Source organism: Poecilia latipinna, unplaced genomic scaffold (genome assembly GCF_001443285.1).
Source record: "Poecilia latipinna isolate Pla-1442-1.1 unplaced genomic scaffold, P_latipinna-1.0 Scaffold2041, whole genome shotgun sequence".
NCBI classification, from domain to species: Eukaryota; Metazoa; Chordata; class Actinopteri; order Cyprinodontiformes; family Poeciliidae; genus Poecilia; species Poecilia latipinna.
Window position 1 is genome coordinate 70,566 of NW_015114657.1, and position 20,294 is coordinate 90,859.

The window sequence follows — 20,294 nt, forward strand, 5'->3', positions numbered from 1 at the left end:
CGATTGATAATGTAGCAACTTACGCCAGTGTTGCGGGCCTGCTTGTTACACCTAAAAAAGATGGGTTCTCCACATTTACAGTAGAACAAACTTTTTTTGTTTTGTTTTGTTTTCTGGTGCTTTGACATAATTCGTTCGGTCGTCCTTCTTCTCCTGCCCATCCTGAGCTATCAGCACGTCCTTCGATGTTTACCGATCCTCCGTTCCCAGAGCAACGTCGCACCTGTGGCAAACAATCAGATGTAAAAATGTAAATTCTTTTGCAAAGTATAAAAAAAAAAAAAAATGTGTGGTGACCATGAATTTATAAGGGTCATGTCAGGATTTTAAATACTTCAACAATGTGAGGGATTTTTCTGTCAAAGTTTTTATGTAAACAAACTTATCAAAGATTTTCTGGATTGTTTTTTTTTTGTTTTGTTTTGATGTTTTTTTTTCTGTCATGTTCCTTTGCTCTTTTTTGCACTAACAACTCCGTTTAATTGATTTTTTAATCGTCTTTTTGAGGAACAGTTACCTAAAAATCTCAGTTTAAAAGTGCATAGCTAAGTTAAACACACAAACAATTCATCCTGGAGCTCTTTGGCTAAATGAAGCCTCGTGATTCAGTTGCATAAGTAAAACCACAAGATGCCCTGCAAAAGTTAGAAAGATGATGCAGTTGTGATAAGAATAACCATAAATTAGCTTCAGTAATTGCCTTACAAGCTTGTTTTGTCAACCTAAACTTACACCTCTTTAGTAGAAGTCACACATTTTCCTCTTCACAGAGGCTGAAATTGAGCATTTGTTTTTGTTTGACTGTTTGTTTTGGGGGAAATATTCTGTGAATGTACTCCTCCTACCACATTTGCCAAAGACTTAGTTGGATATTTAATATTTTATTTACAGTAAGTTTAATATTTCAGTATTATCTTATAAGAGAGTCAAGACTCAACACGTAACGCCGAGACAGGTGAACGACATGATCCTTGCGAGGAAGGTGAAATCCAGTGGCTTAATATTCCAACAGCTGCAAACTAAGTGCTGCTTTTTAGAAAGACGTGTGAATAATGTGAAGACAATTTGTCTCTGTAAATATATAACATCGTACAGAAACACCGCTGCAGTATCGTACTAATGTACCAGCTCCCTTTGTAGATAAACACACTGAAGCTCATGAAAAAAAAAAGAAAAAAAAAAAAAAGAAGAAAAACGTGCATTACATTTGTGTCTCAGTGTAATGTTCTGCTCTGAGGAAAGTATAACCTATGGCTATATAGCAGTGGCAGGTTTCAGATGCTAACATTCACATAGGTTGTCTTTTGTCGTTTTTGCTTTTTTTTTTTTTCCTCTTTGATTTGTTGTCATGATGGTGTCTTATGTCACTATGCAATGAGTTGAATGGCTTTCTGTCACTGTTTTGTTGTCGGGCTCAAAATAACCGGTCCCCATGGAGAACAGTACAAAGGTTAACTAAAAGATTCAAACAACTCGTGGTGAGAAATGTTTTTTTTTTTTTTTAACCGTTTTCGCTTCCGTTTCACTTAAGAAGACCTGGGTAACAATCACAAGATGTCATCCTGTTTGCCGTTTGTAGATGTAATCATCTCCTTGTGCAGAAACGCAGAAGCCTCAGACGCAAAACTATCTGCCATCCCTCCGTTCTGCCATCGATAGGACTAACAATGGGCAACCAAGCTAAAACCTGCTGTCAGGAAGAAAACCAGGAAAGAAGAGAACAACACTTAATCTGAAAGCAAACTTCCACAAATTGCACTTGGGACTTGCATATCTGAAAACGTAACAACGTGGTCTTTCCTCTCGGATGTGGAGCACCTCTGCTGGACCGGGTCACCCGCTGCTGTAAAAGATGATACAGGACACGTGTCACGGACATTAAAAAGGATCTGATGAAAATCCATAAGGAAAGCCTCGTGGCCTCAATCATTGTTCCTTTTCAGTTCTGTTCCTTTTTTTTTTTTTTTTTTTTCACATGGGGAATAAATTCTTTTATATGTCCATTGTTGACTTGCTGTGTCCTCATTATTAACTCCATAAGAAGTGATTCAAGGATCAAGGTTGAAGCGGGTGGGTGCGTGTGTGTGTGTGTGTGTGTGTGTGTGTGGGATGCAGAGTCTCTCCTCAGGGCTTATTGACGTTTGGGTTTATGAACAGTCAGGCCAACAATGCACTCATAGATTATTACTCTAGAATATGAAATGCACAAAGTTTCATGGCGTAATGTTGAAGTGTGTGTTTTTTTGTTTTTTGTTTTTTTTGTGAGGCAGTGAGAAGAAACGATATAAATGGTGATTACCATTTAATTAGCCCGTGTCAATCGTAAAAAGAACAACATAGTTTTACGGACGTGGCTGTGCATATGGGCTGACAGAAGAGAACTAAACAAAGAAGCAGGATAGTTGGGAATGCAGGAGAGCATTCTGACTTACAGTCTATTTAATGATGCATTGGTTTCATCCCGCCATAGCCCGCTGCTGCTGCTGCTGCCGCTGCTATTGCTGCAGCCGCACTCTCACTCTGAAACGCACAAACGCAGTCAGTTGTAATTCAATTTCTCTGCTTTCCTCTGCCTATTGTTTATTTCATGGATCCCCCGTGAAGCATCAAAAGCTGCTGTTTCTGTCAGCCCCTAACTGTCCTATGTTTTGTCATTCAGGGCTTGTTAAAAGATAAAACACACACACACACGCATACACACACACACACACACATGCAGGCACGCATACACATGCATTTCCTCTTCCCCCAGCTGAGAATTCCCAGTGGTAAAATTATTCCATTTAGATGGGAACTTTTTTGTCACTACCCTGTCTAAATTGGCATATCTGGCTCTCTCTGAGAAACCAATAAACTGTGAACCCGGATGCATCTGTCAGTCAAGCTCATCTTTACTTTAGCAGGTCCAGATGACAACAACAGCAGAGGAAACACACACACACACACACCAGGCAGAAGGCGGCGCACTGATTGGCTCTCATCAGTTAGGCATTACGAAAAGCACCTGTCATCCTCGGGGCTTCTCAAACCGACACAGAGAGGCCCCTGCCATGGGGCCAACGGGGCCACGCAGAAGACTTACTCAAACACTTCACCCTCATTGTCAGCCTGGCCCACTGATGCCCCACAGCTTGGCCTCTCTGGTGTGATTCATGTCTGTCACCGATAATTTATACAGCAAAAATATGCCTCAGCTAGCAGGTGGAAACAGTCTTGGGGAAAGCGCTGAAAATATAAAAGCTTCAGACATCAATCGACTGGACTGAAGACTGCTTTAAACGTTAAATCTTCCTAAACTGGGTCAAACTTTGTTTAGTAACTTGATAATTTTTATTTGCTGAAGGGAGATATTGTGCATTAATGAGCATTTTGATAAGCGCAAATATGAATGTGCCCAATTACAATCAAAGCTGATAGCCAGTGTTTGCTGGATTCCATGTGGTGCAGCCTGAATCACCCAAGATTAATAAAATAGTTAAAAACTTAACCCAGGGAGGAAAAAATTAAGATAAAGTGCATCATATAAGAAAATACTATATGCAACAATTCAGACAAGTTGTCAAATTCCATTTGAAAATACACAGCATTAAAATTTTATGAAGTAACCATGCATCCTATTAGAGGATGAACTTATACATTTACACAAGTGTGTCTCTGATCATGCCAGGTGCATTTACAAACAAGTTTGTTGATATATTCACATGACTCTATATGTAGCAAACACACACACAAATACACTATAAAATCCCATTTGTCTTCAGTATTACTGTATTTACAAATTTGGGTGGATACAACCTTTAGTGGCATACAGCAAAAAGGGAATGCCCCTAACCTGAGCACAGTCCAGTTTATAGGCTCCTGTGTGGGTGAACCGCTCATTTGCTAATTAATGAATTGAGTCTATATTAAGTATAAATCATTTAACTTGGAGACAAAAGTTTCAAAGCTGCCTTAAAACTATGAGCAAAGTCAATTTTCAGACATGAGGTAAATCCATGCTGCACAGGAATCATTCTCTGGTTTGGTAATTTCTTAGTCTCCAGGTCAGGATCTTGACATCCAGCTCACCAGCAGTTCACAAAGCCAATTTTATTAAACATGTTATCATGTAAATTGAGATTTACCTTCTATTGGCACAAACTTTAGGATAGGGGTTTTGATCAAAGCTTAGAGTGGCTGAGACCTAATTGTATGCATGGGCTCAATGTGGCAAATGCATTCCACATTTTAAACTTTCCATTCACAAATCAATTATTCATATTCATTCACAAATCAATTATTCATATTCCTTGAACTTTTCTTGGCATTTGGTAAAATTACATTCGACTGAGGATCAAAAAGTTATAGGAATATTGCAAGAAACTACTTGTTCCAGAAAGTTTCCCCAAACCAGATTTTGTTTTTGAAGGCGGGGGAAAGCCTCCCACCACCTCTTCTTCAGAGATGCAACTTCTACAGATACCTTTACATTTCACTCCTTTCTGTCCTTCATAAAATTCTTCAGACATTGGTTAGCTGAAGGTCTCACTTAAACCCGGGCTTCAGTTTTCAGCACAACAATCGTTCCTTGCTCAAACTTATACAGTGCGAGACTTGATGAGTCTGGTGGTGTCAAACAGTACCGTTCAGAGACGAGGACCGCCGGTGGCCTGGCTCTGACGTCCTGTCATCCGCCTGCATGGGAGCCTGTCATCAGCCTCATCATGTGGTTGTCATAGTTGATGCAAGTGAGGGGAGAGGCCAGCCCTCCCGTGTCAATCAACGAGCCCTCATTAGAAGCAGCTTTAATTAGTGGCTGCACGGGAGCAGCGCTGTTCACAGCGCCGTCTTCGTTAACTCTGTTAATCCCAAATGAATTTGTGTTAGGGAGACAAAGCGCTGCATTAATCCAGCGTTGCATCTTTAAATCAAAAAGATGTATGCGTCTTGTCATTTCTGTAAAGAGAGCGTATAAGATGTGAAAGCTTCCCTGGAACAGTTACTCTGGATTTTGTCCCTGTATAAAGATGCAAGGAGTTTAGAGATGATTAGTGTTTTGTTGCAGATTTCCGTTCTGTTTTTCGTTTTGTTTTTAAAGCTTTAGCTGCCAAACCTGACTCTAGCCAAATTCCAATAGCAATAAAATCCAAATTAAAAATTGTTTGTGCTGTGAGCAATCATTAATTTTGTAAAGACAAAATCATGCAACTCTTTGTAGAGCAGTTGCTGCAAGACAGTGTTTTACTCATATTTTCAAATGAAGTTAAAATGATGGAGTTTAGCATCTTGGATCACTTTCCCTAAAAGAACGTGTGCCATTCTACATGCTTAAACACAACCTTCTGAGAAACAGTATTCCCAAAACAAACAGAGCAATTGTATGTTTTGTTTTTCCATTATATGCTCAAAGTCTTGCTTTCTCTCGCTCGCTGGCAGTCTGAGCGAACCACAAACATGTCATAGGTAATACAGGTCCTCTGAACTTATTCCATCTGTTTGCTTCATTTTTTAACACCTATCTGATATTGAAAATTCTTAACTATATATACTCTTCCAACCAAGAGCGTTTGTAACACTTATGTATGGGGCATTCACAAATTGGATAAATTATAGATTTTTAAGTCTCCAACCTTTCAGGGCCATTCAAACTGAAAGCCAACAAATGAACAGTAGATTTCTCAGCATGTCTCTAAAAGAGCTTAAAAAAAAACACAAAAAAAACAATATGCTAGGTTGTGAGAATGCTTATCTGAAAAAAAAAAAAAAAAAATCCCATCATCTCATTCCACGGAGGAAGAACTAAGGAGTCCAAGCCTGATTATGAGCTTATTTTCCCAGTTGGCGGGTGAGACCATCCAGGCGACAGGAACATGACTTTGTGATGTTTGTAATGAGTGAGCATTGATTGACTCAACACAGTCTAAAGAGGTCTCCTACCACGTTCAAGCTCAGAGGCTTCTCAGACTCTATGTGCATCCTGCGCTTCGGCGTGGTTCACAATTAGAATAATGAGCACTCCAAGAGCTGTTGCGGCTTTTCTCAACCTGGGCCTCATCTGCCAACTACGTGCTATTATACCATTCCTGTCCCTGTTAGATCAGTCAGCAGTGCAGAGCAATTTCCCTTCAAGGAGCTAAATTATCGTTTTAAGTGGCCACCGAGTAACACATAGTGTAATTAAGCACTAAATATGCCCTGATACCTGATTATGTCACTCTCAGGAATGGGTGAAGAGCTCTGAGGAGGCAGGCTTGTGTTATTGGTGTGTGCATGTAAAGTGGCAAGGAGGGACTTTAGGTTGGGGAGGAAGTGTGTGGAGGTGCAACAAAGGGCCAATATACGTACAACAGAGTGGCCCTGACCTGCTTGCCCTCTTCAAGCTGAGAGAAAGTGTTGTGTCTGGCAGACGTTCATCCTGTGGAGGGGGGAGGGAAGGGGTCGATTTGTTTCATTCCTGACTGTTTTGGGAAGACAGTTCAGCATAAGCACCGATACGTCCGCATCTCAAGACGGATGAAAAATGAAGAAGCGACGTGGAATGAAGAGGAGGAAGCTCACAGCAGACAACCCCCACAACCTCTGACTGGCTCCCCCAAACTGTCCCAACTACGCCTCAGCTCCTCCAAACCCACCCCGGTACAATCACACACATACTAACACACACTCTCCTCCGTCTCCAGCCTCCTCCACCACCCCACCCAGCACCCAGTCACTGTCAGGCCAAACACATGATGAATTGCCCTGTCAACAGAATTCATTCAGGGACCAATTAATTCAGCAGAAATGAACTAGAGCCATCAGTCGCTGAAAAACTCAGTGCAAAGAGAGCAAAGTAGACCCACTTCAGAAAAAACGAGGAAGCGAGGGAGGGAATGGTGGGGGGCGGGGGGTGGGAGAGAGCATGGTGGAGACAAGAGGGCAAGCGTAAGAGAGAGGGAGAGGGAGCGTGGTGGAAGTTAGTCTGACAGAAATTGGTCATTTAATGCTTTAGCGCACTGGAGACAGCCCCTGTCATAGACGAAGGCATGGCAGGGGCTCCCCTGGTATTTTATTTATTAATTATCCCATGCAGCGAGGGGCCTTTAACTGTCTCCGTCCAGCCTCATCAGCCCGAGTCCCTGTCATTTTCTCTCCACAAACAGATCCTTTAACACCGTGCTCCAGGTTAATGGAGACAAAGCCAATATCCAACCAACCTTGCCTTCTCCCCCAAATACAGTATTCATCTGTACCTTATCCAGGTAATTATGTCTCAGGCGATCTCCTGAATATGTCATTGGGATGCTAATAAACCACTTTAGATCTGGCGTGCTGAACACGTCTGACCTTTTCAACTTGCTGCTTCATGGTGGTTAAACCTCCCAAGGAGGGCAGCAATTATTTACACCTTACAAGGAGATGCATCAACAACGGCTCCAAATAATTTCATGATGGGCAGAATACATTAGTCAAGACAAACTCGTATTTACTTCGCCATAACTGATGGCTGAAATGTGGCAAGATTCTGAGTGAAACCTTTGTTTCCTCAAAAGAAGACGCTTGCCAGCATTTGTTTTATCGGCGGTGACAAATTAGTCCTCTGAAGGGCGATGTCGGCACCAACTAATTAAGGTGTCGTGCGATTTTGGGCTCCAGATCAAAAATGTGCTGATTCATCCCACTGGTGATTATCGGGTCCATATGGTCGATGTACAGCGAGCTACATTCAGAAATACTATCGGGCCGCCGCAGCACTGCCGCTGCCAAAAGTTTGACAGAATCTTTTGTGGCCGAGCTGCGTGGTGTTCGTCACAACCCTGAATTATTTACCGCGTCTTTTCTTTAAGCTTGGGATCCTCCAGTGGAAAACATGGGACGAGGGTCAGCTGGGAGGCTGCCTGCGATGGATTGTTACTCTTCTTTGACGTTAGGAAGTGAAATCCAACACTGTTTCCACTGTTGCTCTTTATGGGCTTATGTACCTTGTAAGCCTCCATTTTAGTTTCACCCCATAGGTTTGGGGGATTATCACACCTCCATGTTACTTAACATTGGGTTTAGGACAGTTGGTGTTAAATGCTATATTCATACAACAATCTGTGAGACCTAAAAGTCAGTTTACAGATGCTCTCAATATAAAGGTAGTTTGAAAAGAAGTTTTTAGATGTGCAGACATGCGAGTCTTTGGGAGTTGGTAAGATGTGGTGGTGCTACAAAATGTTGACCAATCTACCGACATTTCAATAAAACCCATCAAAGTTGAGATTTTAACACAATAAAGTGAAAAGTTCAAGAGGCAGGAAGACTTTTCCAAGGTATTGCATCCTAGCAATTACAGAAGGAAGTTTCTTGCTACACAAGATCAAAATGTGTATTTGTAAGGAGTGTAAAACACTGGAAAATGTTTAAAACAACATTTTCTTTATTGATTTTGTTCACATGGTTGTGATCTTTGAAAGAATAGTTGACCAATAGTTTGCTACGATCTCTGAAGGCCTTTACAAAGTTTGTTGTGGTGCTTTTGAAGCTTTTTTACTGATCTTTATTACCTAGTCCACCTAGGGCGAAGAGCATTGTACAGTGATTAAAAGCTCCAAATTTGCACAAGTGAAACAAAAACATTTATTGCCTAAGAAAACTATTCACAGTGATGAAGGCACTTTTGAAGTACTTTTTTTTTTTTCAACAAAAAGGGGGAGGGGGAATCAAAACAACTCAGAACATTTCATTTTAGGTCTAACAACCATCCATGTCTGCTGGTGGTGGTCAGATGGCTCGGTGACAAAGCCTCGCTGAATTTCATTTGTCTCCCTGTTCAGTGGATAAAAATTATCTACTGTACAGCAACTATTTAAGTAAAATGGCCTTGTCGGTGCAAAAAGACGGCCTTGTGTCTAACAAGTGGAACTGTGCCGTGTTTGAGGTTTTTCATTCAGCTCAATGTTTTGGAACAGCTTTTGTGTCTTTGTGGCAAGATGCCAGATGTAAAGTGCCTCAGTATGTCAGATGTTGTGTTCTTGACAAAGGGCAAAAAAGGGAATATGGATGAATAATTTAATGAGAAGCAAATATAAATTACAAAAAAAAAAAACAGGAGAAATTAAGGAACAAAAAACATTGGATATGAAAGTACACAGCAGGTTGTTGTAAACTTAAATGCTGGGAAGATGATTATTGCAGTGGGAACAGGTGAGACTGATTGAATGTGGAACAGCTGTGAGACTCATGAGCTGAGTGGAAAATCCCAAAATGCAGGAAGGATCAGATAAACTTTAGCTAAACAGAATGACATGGCCAAAAGATGCAAAGCAACTCAGGAACAGATGTAGCAGGAAAAATCAAGACAACAGAGTGAACACCAGCAACTAAAAAACAGCAATTATTTCTGAAAAGAAATAAAAAATAAACATAGCATAAAATAAACACATTATTTCAACTCAATATTTCACTTTAGACTTCCTTTGTAACTATTATTTCTTTGAAAATTGTCCAGGAACAGATTAAAAGAAGACAAAATATAGGCAAAAATCTGTGAATTTTTTTTAGTACTTCAACAACAACAAAAACTCAGCTATTTATTAAGTAACAAAAAAATGACTCGAGACTTTTGCTCAATGCTTCAGCTGACTCCCATAACACTTCAGCTCAATTCCTTTCTCCTTCAGCCTTGCTTTGCCTCCACCTGGTGCTTTACTGTAGTGTTAAGCGCAGTGAAAACACACCTAATAGATAACAGTGGCGTACAGGCCAAGTGAACCTGACAAATGGAACGGAAGAGCTAACAGAGAAGAAAGAGGTGCTTAGGCCAACTGTCACAGGTAAAGTGCTTTTCTGATTTCTGTTTACTCACCAGCCTTGAAACCTGACTTGTTTTCCTGCAGCTTTGCTGGCGAGATTCTGCCTGTGAGTCAGCTGGTTGTCAGGTTATCTTAGGAGGGGGGGAAAAAAAATAAATAAAAAAAAACCTCCAGTTTGGTGTCTAATTTTGCAGGAGAAAAAGTTACAACGCGTATGTTCTGAGAGGATGACAACCAAGCTGCCTAAAGCCTCTCTGTTCTGCAGCTCAGTCTCCTCCTTTAAAGCTATTTTGGGGAGAAACGTATGTGAAGAAAATGTCTTTAAAAAAGAGAAGATATGTGCAGTAGAATATAATTAAATAAATGAGACTAATTAGGAACATGAGAGCAGGTGCCAGGCTATACACTGACAGGGAAGACAGCAAGACAACATGCCTGCACTAAAAAGAAAAAAAAAAAAACTAAAAGAAAAAAAAAAGCACAGTCACAAACACACACACACTCACACATATGTGCACATATATACACAGCTGCGGTTATGAGGGTGGATGGTGACAGGCATGGGGACAAAACAACTTTCTGCGTTTTGTCATGTGAAACCCCGCAGGAATACTCATGACAGGAAGCAGAGACCCAGGCTCCACGGGGGTCTCCTGTTCCTTTGTCTCACACACATTCTCTTTATTATTTTGTTCTGCAGCGGTGGAAGGAAGTTTGCACAAGCCAAAGATTTCTCTTCCCTAATTATTTCAGCTTACTCGAGACGGCAAGCTGTGTAATTCACAGGTTTTCCTCCTCTCAAGCCTGTTAAAATGCTCCTCAGGCTGAGGCTGTTTCAGAAGGGTCGATTTGGAATGAAGAATAAAAATGTAATAAACCTGAAAGAGACGGAAATTTGAAGAAATGAATGCTCTCCCTGATGTAGAAGACGAAAAGATGCATAAGGACGCAATGGTGTTTAAGTCATGTAAAAGACATTTTGTGTCATATAAATAAGCAAAATTCTAACTTAAAAATAAAATCTCAATTATTTGCATTAATATGAGCAACTTTCTCTTTTGCAAAGAAAATATAAGAAAGAAGGTGAAAAAAAATGGTTATTGTCCAAACTAGTTTTGTTTCTCACCCTTAATTTATTGAACCACGTTGAGCTAGACAAAAACATCACTGGCAACTAAATAAATGTATAAATATACTGAAATCAAGTCATCTTTAAAGCTTGCTCTAATCCCCTCCAAAAACCCAATATGTTACTTTTGAATTATTGCTAGAAAAAAACACAGCCTTTTAAACCATCACTTCAATAAGATAGTTATGCCCAAATTAGCTAAATTTCAATGCAAATCTGTAGAGAATGCTTAAAGTAAGGGACATTTAGGACAATCATGAATGCAGTAAAGCACCTCTGAATCAGCAGCAACCAGCTTTTCTTTTATCCTTGTAGTAGAAAATCGTTCCATAATTTGGCAGCAGCAACACTAAAAGCTCTCTCTTCCTCTTAGCTTTTACATCATGGCTTCTCCTGGTCTTCACCTGCTTCTGTAGCGTCGCACTTCACACGACGCCGGTGTTAGTTTCTTGTGGGTGCGGGCCGGCATGTCGTGTCTTTCGTGGACTTCATGTTTGAAGGAGCAGATTGTGCTTGTGTGTGTTATGTTGCACAGCGGTGCTTGACATTTCTTTCATCAGCTCTGTCTAAAATCATTCCACTCACAGCTAAAATATTTATAACTATGAATTACATTTTTCAAAAGGTATCACTCCCACTGAAAGTTTTATTGCTGCTCAAGGAAAAAGAGCAACACTTGTTCAAATAAAAGTGAGTGAACATTTTGAGTTTCCAAATAGAATCTGTGTGGTGGTTTCTTTCTTGAAAGCACACAACATAACAGCAGTAAGAGGGGCTACATGATCCTGCAGCTAAGGCTCTGTAGAGCAGACAGCTCAATATCTGGCCTTAGTGCAGCTTGTCAATGCAACACCAAACTCTAGACAGGGAGAGGATGGGGAGTAGGGGAGGTTGGGTGCAGGGAAGGCTTTTTTAATTATCTGTGGTTGGGTCCGACTGTGCATCATCATTAGAGAGACTAAATAGCAGTGGTCACTGACTCAGGTAGAGGTAAACGGCACAATTAACAAGCTGAGGAGGGAGAACTGTATTCAATTTGAAAGCCTTCTCTCCTAATCCATCTCCAGTGATCAGCAGTGCTGCTGAGCTACGCCCTTTTACATTCAATTACATTAATCACGTTATTACCCTGCAAAAAGTCAACATTTTAATCAAGAACTGGCAAAGTAGGGCAGGACATTACGCCTAAACTGGAATGTGGCAAAGCGCAGAAAGCCGTTTTAAAGTTCTGCTTGCAGACGTTTTCTGTTTCAACAGGATTTAAAACCGTTTCGGTTTGGCATAATGTCATCGTGTTTACATTTGAACGTGTCAGACTTAATTTAATCTTTTATTTAAAACTTCACAGTGCTTGTCAGGAATTCAAAAAACCCTTTTTTTTTTTTTTTTTTCCCCTCCACAAATCCTCTTGGCCGTAATCCCTGCAGGTGTGTGCGAAAACACAGCTGCAGGGTTCACCTCCCAACAACCGTCCTAAAGGGCACAAATTCCTCCGGCGTGCTTTTATAGGGCTCTCGGTGAGCACGCTCTCCAACACGAGGTGTTACTCATACATGGATTAAAACAACTTGTCTGAATGTATGCAGAGCTGTGTCCGGGACAGTGAGGTTGGAGGATTATTTCATTCACAGCAGGAAAAAAAAAAAAAGCCAATTAATATGAATGTGTGCTTACTTCACCCCCAGTTCAAGTTGACTTTGCTGACTGACTGCTGACTGAACACACAAAGTGAATCTAATTTAGTAGAACCTCTGGCTAAGCAGTAGTTCCTCACCCATTTTCCCCACTAACAGGGAAGAAATCAATTCTCTGGCATCTATGACATTCAAGAGATGCTTGTCTTGTTTTTTATTCTTTGTTTTTTTTTTCCTTCTTTGTTTTCATGCTTCTTTTTGCATTTTGGCTTGTTAGGAGATCTGTGATGGCTGACCTGGGGATCAGGTTCTGATTAATGGGAGGGAAATTCTTGTTGTCCAAACCATAATGAGAGAAGACAGAGGTGAGAACAGCTCAATACGGGAGATAACCACTCTTTGATCCAAAGGGTCATGCAGAACCTGTACTCGCTGCATCATCAGAAAGTGCACAGTTGAGCTTCTTGCTTTTAAGTCTCTTCTCAAAAACTTTAAACGACCGGAGCATCATGACGTAATGTGCATTCTCACTGGTGTTACATGGCGTCTTAAAGTATTCGTGCTCCTAGGACTTTCTCACACTCCAACATGCTGTAACCACAATCTTTATTTGTTTGTTGGGATAACAGGTGATGGAGTATTTATAGGGCAATATATCAATTTCAACCATATATATATATATATATATATATATATATATATATTGAAATTAGTGTGTTACCTAACACTACTTAATGAAAGAGTGGCAAAAAGGAAGAAATAATGCAGTTTGCCACACGCAGCATAGAGGACACTGCGAGTCACATAAATCAAGCTCTAACTTTTTTGGTCTACATGCAAGATGCTGTATGGGGGAAAAACAAACTGCACATCATGTCGGCTACACCTGTCCCCACTGTGAAGCATGGTGGTGACGGGAGCATGCTGTGGGGATGCTTATCTTGAACTTGGGTAGGAACATGGTCATAAATGGCTGGAGGATGAATGAAACTAGATGCAAAGTTATCTTAGACAAGAAACTGTCTTTAGCGTGCATAAAGACTTGTGACTGGTTCATCAACCCTGGATATAGAAGCTGCGGAAGTCCAGAGTTAGAATGGCCCAGTCATAGTCCTTACTGGTAATGTTTAATGCAAGACTTTAAAAAAAAATGTATGTTAACTGATGCTTTTAATTCATTTTTGATTGAGCTATTTCTACTAAGGAGATTGGGCAAAAAAAAGTTCAGTCAAGATGTAAAAATCTGGAAGAGATATTCCAAAAGATGGTGCAGGGTGACCAAATACATTAAAACCACATTTTAAGATTTACATTTGTTTAAAAGTAGAAAATTGTGAATCATATTCCTTCAACATCAAATGTATAATTCTACAAATGACTATCATAGTTCTTTTGAATATCAGTGAAATCATATTGAAATGCATTGAAGCTTTTTGTTGTAATCTGCCATACTTAAACACTTTTAGGGTGTATGCTTATGTTTGCAAGGCACAGTAAAATTAAACACTTTCCATTGTTAATACAGTGGTGTTGCAAATAATAGCGACTCACGATGTAGATTTCCACAATTCAATAATTGATTTCATGCAAAACATCAGCCTCCACATTTTCCAAATATTAGACTGTCTGCCAAATCTGAGTCTCCACTAACAAGAGCCATCTCAACTTAAGATGTCTTGTTAAACTGAGACCTTGTTCCCCAGTGGACCTGAATGTAAAACACATCTCCAGCCTTGACAAGCAATGTTAATCCATTTAGTGTAACGAACTAACACATCCCTAATTAAAATATGCCTTTTAATGATACATACTGACATCCTGGAAAACACTGTCACGCTTCCCTCCTTTAATACAGGAATATGCTAATTGTCTGAGTAACACTGGTGTTCAAATCCCAAGGCCACCTCTGTAGCATCCTCAGGGAGTTAAAGCATTAGGCTTTTCTGTTTAATAAAAAGAGCCCTTTGAACACAGTATTTCATTATGGCCAACCTCTTTTTCGTTTTTCTTCTGTCTTTGTCACAGGAAAATGTTAGAGAGCTTCAGGGACTGCCACTGTTGATTTCCATTCATTTACAGACATTCAATTTACGATTCAGGACCCTTTCGGCCTCTCTGTGGTCCAGGAGCCGGAGGGCAGAGAGACACCATCAAGCTTCCACCACATCCTCATGGCAGCTCATTTAAAACGAATCAGGCTGATTGCTGAGTTGCTGCCCTCACAAGCCCAGGTGATAAAGCAATTAAAAACATCTAATTCTGCACCCCATATAAGGGCAGTAGGTAATTAACTATATATAATGCAATTCCTTTGTTACTTTTGCATTTTTTTCAACTGGTTGGGATTTTTTTTTTTTAGTCCTCCGATGTGTAAGGATGAGTTTATGGGTAAAGAGGGACAGGTTTGCAACCCTCTCTGGCAGGGACTCTGGATGAGAGTACGGGGACTAGATAATAGGCTCTCTCAGGACAGATGAGGTCCATTTGGAGGTTAATTTAAAGATGAAGAGAGGACATAACAGAGAGAAAAGAGGACAGAAACAGAGAGGACATGGTGTCAGAGACACAAATTTCTGAAATTGCAAAACACCTTGTTAAATCATCTAACAAGATATATATACATAGTTTGGTGTGTCAGGATAAAGTAGGCTGAAAGACTTCAAAAGGTAGCGCATCGGGCCTCAATGTAGAGAAATAGAAGGTAAGACCCCTTGTGAGTGAGCACTATCTCTTTTGGATGAAGAAGCCCCCCTTTGAAACATTGAGGCATTGTTCTGATGCGAGAACTGCAGCCTTTGCCTTCCAATTTCCATTTCCTCCCCCCTCCTACCCCCACCCTGCAGTAAGGCTGAATCTGATCTGGACTCATTGGTGTGTGGATAATGAAGGGGTTACCAGGAGCTGGAAGAGGCCCAGTAATTCCCCGCACCGGGGAACTGGGTTTTTTGGGTGGGGTTTGGATGAGTACCCCTGCTCCGTGATGCATGCACTCATGTGAGCTTGTGACAGCCTTTACCCAAAATCCGGGGCCAGAGAAGAGATGCTGCATGCTGTTGTGATACGGAGAAACGGAGCCTGGCTTCAGACGTTTTAGTACTGCGCTTTCTTTTCCAGGGATTCAACTCACGTTTTTGCCTATGTAACACGATCACGTATTCAAATGAGCGGTAAATAAAATCTAAAAACAACCAGCGTTGAGTTAATCATCCGCTTTAACACTTAACGTGGGAGTAACCTCTTCAGCCTGGGGTCACTGGAATTAGCATATCATCTGGCAAAACTGTTATCCAATGAGTGGGTGTCTCCCAGAGGGAGGTCACCTTAAACATCAGCATTAAGGCACCAAGAGACCCTGGCCCACTGCAGGGTCAAGTATCTCCTCTTCATTATGATAAAGATGTGAACAACCACCTAGCCTACTAACACTCTCGATAGTCTCCGAAAGCCTGACTCATCCTCTCTCAGGACCCGGCATTAGTTCCAATCCATCATCTGAATACTCCAGGCAGGAATCATCAGCGATCATTATAGCAACAGAGAGAGTCCCGATGATTGGCCCTGATTATAAGATCACAGGAATCCGAGGAGTGATCCATCATGTGCGGTGGCATACTAACGCCTCTGCATGATGGGGTTCACCAAAGGGGTCAGGGCCGGGTCAGTCAGGAGAGACTCCTTCTGTAGATGCTGTTGTCTGCCTCTTATCTGCCGGGGCGGTCCAATGTCGCAGGCCACGGCAGAGCATGCAGTGACCGCTACAAAAGGGTTGGTGTCAATACAGCAAATCTTTCGAACAAAAAAAAAAAAAAAACATTTTCTTACCCTCTTCTCTTATTCTAGGCATTTCATGATTTTGTGCATTTGAAACCTTTGTACATTTCATTTCTGGACATACCTGAACGTGCATGTTTATGAGCAGAGATCTGATGCTGGACAGGTTAAAATGACAACTGACATAATGAAGAAAAAAAAAATTATATATATGATTTCTGAGCAACCATAGCCTATCCCACAGCATTTGAGTCTGTGCGATTTTCTAGCATATCTGGAAATATGTGTGCATCAATAAATGTCAAGAGTATTAAAATCCAAGTAAAATTACGCAGCACTTAAAACTGAGCAAAATAGTTTTACAACTTTTATACAATTTGATCAAATATTTCTGGTGAGGAATAAATAGAAAAATATTGGCTAAAATTATACATGATACCAATTATGACAAACAAAAAGGTTACACCTGAAGTTAGAATGAGTTCCCATCTTGATGTTTTAAGACAATGCTAAAATTTATATGTGATAATATATTAATTTTCTCTTCGGAAGAGATACAGACAAAAAGAAACATCTCACCCCCGTTAAACATGCGGTGCAGAGGAGGACCCACTGACCTGATCCTCCAGGAAACTGGTGCAACGCTACACGGTAGCCAGAGGCTGTGTGTTGTCATCCAAATGAGATAAGTTTATTTTCCCCAGACCGGCATTTGTTCCATCAGCCTGTAGGGTCACAGACCACGCTAGGAAGCAGTAGGGAGTCCTCCTCAGCACCTGCAGCTCCAGCAAGGTCGCCCGCAAGCAAGGAAAGGCTTTGGCCGCTGCCCAAATATCTGCTTGCACCTTCTGTGCAAACGCGCCAGCCTTAGGAAACCAGGAGGCAGCAATATTGTGGAACAAATGTCCTCTAATCTCAACCTGCTGGTCTGGGGGCCTCGATGGGCCCTCACAGTTACCCTGTCTTTGTGTTTTTTGCTTTTAGAGTGGATCCTGATGCAGTTAAAACTGTGTAATTTGTGACACTGAATCACCAATCTGTAGGTTGAAAGCCAAACAAACACACAATCTGAGTGAGCTGCAGAGCTTTCTCAACATGTCGCATTAAGTTTAGTTTGCTTTTAGGTTTACTACATCGCTGCGCTTTCCTTGACTCAGTTATATCAGACATTTTTGACTTCCCTCATTTGATGTAGGTTAATAGTAATCGAAATAAATCAAAACATTCGAAACTGTTGACTTTCTAGTATTTAGTATCAAAACTTTACAATCAAATTACAAAACAGTTGCCGTTTCATCTCTGTTCCCCCATTATTAGCATGTGGCAAAAAAAAAAAAAAAAATTCACCCTGAAAATTATATCGTAAAGAGCTCTTCACAGTAACATGCTGATATACTCGCATGCTTTATGTTAGTTTATGATACATGTATCATAATGTAATAGCATTTACTTTGTTTTGAGCTAAACATTTACAATACAATAAAATATGTATTCATATTCAATTTATCTAAAAGCAAAATCTACATACCAATGTGTCAATTGTTCAGTTTTGGTCCTTTTCGTTTAACTTTATTTAATAATTTCCAATTCCAGCACATCCAGTCGTTGAACAAAAAAAACCTGGTGGCTTTTATAGCCTGGCACACCAGAAGTTGCCCTGTGAAGTGTGATATTGGAAAAATAATATTTTGAAATTATTTTCCTGATCACTGACTTATCTCTTGGAATTTTTCCACCACCGAAAAGTTCTGCAGTTTGAGCAAAACAAACGGAAATGTTCTCATCTACGGCGAATGAAGATTATTTTTACTGTTCCAAAAAGTGACTTTCCATTTTTCCTAATCAGTTCTAATAGATAACAATTAAACTTTGTAGTGCATGAAAGAGAAGCTGCTTCTGCGTTCAGACCCAAATTCATCTTGTTCAAGATTTACTTCCGTTTTCTTTTAGAGGCTTCAAAGGTATATGACATAAAATTGTTCAAAGATTTAAAAAAAACAGTCAGTTTCAGCTAGCTAATCTATATAATGTGTACATAATGCAATGCTGCTTTTGTGTTATTTTGATGTAAAGTGTTTGTCTGTAGCAGCTGTTTAGCCCACAGGAATAATTTTGAAAAAGAGGAAGTGTCCTGTGAAAAAGGAAACCACTCGACTGCTGCTGCTCCTCAGTTTAAGGGAGTCAAGATGTTGGCTAAGTATAAACTATTTAACTGAAAAGTAGCAGCTTGTCCATCACAAGAGGTCATCAAAAGGTCCATTAAAACACATGCAGTGTTTCGGGGAAAGTAAATAATTCAAAGTTGTTCTCTCTCTCCTTTTTTTTTATTTTTTACAATCCATCTGAAGCATTTTTTTATTCATTTAAAATTACATATATATTTATTAAATTAGTTTCCTGGTAAAAGAAAGCAAAAAGAAAAAAAAAATCATTGTGCACCTAATGTAATCATTCTGACAACCCACCAAAACCTGATGCATACCAAACCGGTGTGACAGATAAAAGATGCAAACTAAACCTCTTCTGAAAAAAGAAAAAAAAAAAAAAACTGCTGCAGACATTTAGACAGTCCAGGCTTCATTGTGGCATTTAGTCCACTGCAACGCTCCTGTTACCCCATTTCAAAATGAACTTTTTGCTTTTTTTTTTTTTCCCTAGAAGCCACTGTGTGAATTTCACCTCCAGTTCTACAAGCATGAAAAGAACAACAAAAAAAAAAACAACAATTTGATTGAAATTAGTGAATCAAAGTATTCTTCTCTTCTTTTCACGATAATGAGGATGGAACAAATGTGTTTATCACACCTGCTGTTGAGAAAGTGAATAATTTGAGGGTCATTAGAGCTGAAAAAAAGGTGGGGCGGGGGGGAGCTGACGGAGACGGGCGGGGAGGGGTGAGTCTGACTGAGTGTCGTCATTGCTCTGACACGTATTGCCAGTGACAGAGGTTAGAGGGTCAGACTCAGGATGGTCTGTTGTCATAAAGGGAGAGCGGGCTACATTGTTCAGCCTTCCCTGACTGAGCAGCAATGGCCTAATCAGGCTTTGTATCTGTTGTCTGACACATACAACACAAGCTCATCTGTGTTTTTCTCTTTTATCCACCATTGTCTCTTTGTCTCCGTTTCCGTCTCTCAAAGCTCCTTCCCATCTACTTCTTTTTTTTTTCTTTCTTTCTTTTTGCAAGCAATCTTTCCTGTTTCCCCAACATCCTCCTAAGTCTTTGCCTCCAGCACAAGCATCACTTACTGTTCCTTTCTGTTTGTGCATGCATTTGTCTGTGAGAGTGTGTGTGCGTCTCAGCCTCAGGCCATCCCACGGGAGGCTTCCCAGGCTTTAGAGGCCAAATGAGGTGTAAGTCTATTAAAGAGGCAGCGCCAGTGTGCAGATTCCCAGCATGGCATGTCATTGAAGTGGAGATAATTTGCACTTGATCAACAGTAGATGTTCTGCAGAGAGCTTGACAGGTCAGCATCAACCTCTTTCTGTTTCTCTTAGCACCCTTAAGTTGACCCTTTCGGGCATTTTTGCAACTACAGCAGCTGTTTCGGAGGGTATTATGGTGCAAAAACATCCCACCACGCTGATCAGTCTGAGCTCTTCCTAAACGCTGTCAGTGTCTTCACAGAAAGTCAGAAAATGACAGGTCTGTACAACTTCTGCAGCTGAATTCGCAATGTCGGTTCTGTTGAAAACCCAAGCTTCAGGAACAGGGAAAGACCGGCACATTAGTAGGTAGCACATGTAGAGTCGGTTAGCATATGTAGCACAGCGTTTTATGGAAGGACAGAGAGATTAACTATGCCTGTTTATTCATATGGAGATGACAAATGTAGCGAGCAGGAGGAAAAGGAAAGGCTTGGAGGACACACTATTCATTTTCAAACTGCCTGTAGGTCATTGTACTTTATCTGAATTGAGGTTTATTTCCAACTCTTAGCACCAATATGCACACAGATATTTGCAACATGCTCATTTTATGTGTTCATTCAGAGTCTTGGAAAA

At 40.5% G+C, this 20,294-nt stretch overlaps 1 long non-coding RNA gene across 1 annotated transcript; it reads right to left on the reverse strand.

The window, feature by feature from the left end:
- Positions 1-117: 117 nt before the first annotated feature.
- LOC106935902 (uncharacterized) lies at positions 118-10,219 on the reverse strand. The gene is made up of 3 exons (XR_001421999.1): positions 9,809-10,219; positions 2,433-2,520; positions 118-1,843 (listed from the first exon to the last, which is right to left on the reverse strand). It is a non-coding gene; the product is annotated as an uncharacterized LOC106935902 (long non-coding RNA).
- Between the last annotated feature and the right edge of the window lie 10,075 nt (positions 10,220-20,294).